We start from the raw sequence: 2,500 nt of genomic DNA on the forward strand, positions 1-2,500 counted from the left end.
CGGTGGGGTTAGACCAGTTAAGTGAGAAGAAGCGGTTTCGCTTGAGGAAATGTGTTACTGCTGTTACAGCAGCAAAAGGTGCTGGGAAACGTGGTCAGGGTAAGAGAAAATTTAAACAATGATGTTGATCATGCTTCATAGGGTGTCTTCTTTTTTCTCTTTGGTTTCTCTGTGGTTTCTTCTGCTTTTCCTTTCTCTTTTCTATATGGAGGTACTAAGGGTAGGTTCTCTTAATATTAATGGTGGAAGGGACAGGAATAAGAGGGCTTGGGTATTAGAAGTAATAAAACAGAAAAGGCTTAATGTAGTTTTTCTACAGGAGACACAGTGATGAGGAAAATGAGGTTGACTGGGGTATGTGGTGGGAGGGGAAGCATATACTCAGTCATGGTACTAATTTCAGTGCTGGGGTGGCAATCTTGTTTTCTTCAGGCTTAGGGGTGACTGTGGTATCTACAACAGAGATTGTCAAGGGTCGAGTTTTATTGGTCAAGGCGGAGGTTATGGGGTTTTTGTTTGTTTTTTTGAATGTTTATGCTCCTAATGAGGGTACAGAGCGTATTGCTGTATTTGATAAAATAAAGGAAACTTTAAGACAGTGTGACCAAGAGGGTTGTATGGTTTTAGGGGGGGACTGGAACTGTACAGTGGATTTTACTGTTGATCGCATCGCTGAAGAACCTCACCTGCGGTCAGCCACTTGCCTGTCTGGTCTACTAACTGAGTTTGAGCTTTCTGATGTGTGGAGAGTCAGGAATGCAAAAGTTAGGCAGTACACATGGCTAAAAGTCAATGAAGGTCGTGTCAGTACAGCAAGGTTAGACAGGTTGTATATATCTGATCACTACTGTAGTAGGGTTGGAAGATGTGACATTACTCCTGTGGGTTTCTCAGATCACCATTTTGTTACTGTTGATATTCATTTGTCCCGTCCACGAAGGTCATCATCGTACTGGTATTTTAATGTTAAATTGTTACATGATGTCATGTTTTGCGAAAGGTTTTTGTTGTTTTGGGAAAAATGGAGGGTTACAAAAGGAAATTTTGAGTCCTTGAGACAATGGTGGGAGGTTGGGAAGGCCCAAATACGATTATTTTGTCAACAGTATACTGCTCTGTCTCGAATTGAAGTCAAAGAGACTATCAAGGCCCTTGAACAGGACATCAAATTTATTGAATTGAAGCTGCTCACTCAGAACGATCCTGGATTAGTCATGAATTTACAGGACAAGAGACATGAACTGAGATTGTTTCTGCATGAAAGAGTGAAGGGTGCCTTGATTAGGTCTCGTTTCGCTTCCCTCAAGGATATGGATGCTCCTAGCGCTTTCTTTTTTAACCTAGGACAGTCGACACTGCAACGTAAACAGATGGTCTGCCTTCGTCTCCCTGATGGGAAGGTGACCACGGATGACAGTGAAATGCGTCAACATGCAGTGGATTTCTACTCTGCCCTCTATAAGGCGGAGGATTGTGACTCTCTGTGTACTGAACAGTTGCTACACGGTCTTCCTCAATTGGGACCTGAGCAGAGAGTCGCATTGGACTCTGACATTACACTGCAAGAGCTGTCCACAGCAGTTATGCAGCTCTCAACAGGCCGAGCCCCTGGCATTGACGGTTTACCATCTGAGTTTTATAAACACTTTTGGGGGTCTATTGGAGAGGATTTTTATGAGGTGATGTGTGAATCTTTTAATGAGGGTTCTCTTCCTGTATCCTGTCAACGTGCGGTGCTTTCATTGTTGCCAAAAAAGGGGGATTTGGCTCTCATAAAAAATTGGAGACCTGTTGCGTTGCTGTGCGCAGAATATAAAATTGTTTCTAAATGTCTCTCAAACAGGTTGAAAGAGTATTTGGGATTGTTGGTCCACAAGGACCAGTCTTACTGTGTACCTGATCGCTCTATTGTTGACAATTTGTTTCTGATAAGAGATGTTTTAGACATTTGTAAACTGTCTGATGTAAATGTGGGTTTATTTTCGTTGGATCAGGAGAAGGCTTTTGACCGTGTGGACCACCAGTACTTATTTAAAACAATGAAAGCCTTTGGGTTTGGGGATGTTTTTTTGTCGTGGATGAATTTACTGTATGCTGGGGCCTCGTGTATGGTGAAGGTGGGGGGTGGTTTGAGCTGCCCAATCCCTGTCCAAAGGGGCATCAGGCAGGGATGCCCAATTTCAGGGCAGTTATACAGTCTGGCGATTGAACCAATGCTTTGTTTTTTAAGAGCGAGGCTTACTGGTTTCTCTGTGCCAGGTGTAATGAAGGGTCCCACGATAGCACTGTCTGCGTATGCAGATGACGTGACAGTTTTTATTACAGGGGCTGAGGATGTTAAGGTTCTCTCAAACGCTCTAAAGGTGTATGAGGGGGCCTCCTCAGCTAGAGTCAATTGGGGAAAGAGTGAAGCGCTGTGGGCAGGTCAGCTTCAGATAGGGTCCACTCCACGGTTACCAGGGGGGCTTCAGTGGGGCAGAGATGGGATGAAGACTTTGGG

Source organism: Salmo salar, chromosome ssa28 (assembly GCF_905237065.1).
Source record: "Salmo salar chromosome ssa28, Ssal_v3.1, whole genome shotgun sequence".
NCBI classification, from domain to species: domain Eukaryota; kingdom Metazoa; phylum Chordata; class Actinopteri; order Salmoniformes; family Salmonidae; genus Salmo; species Salmo salar.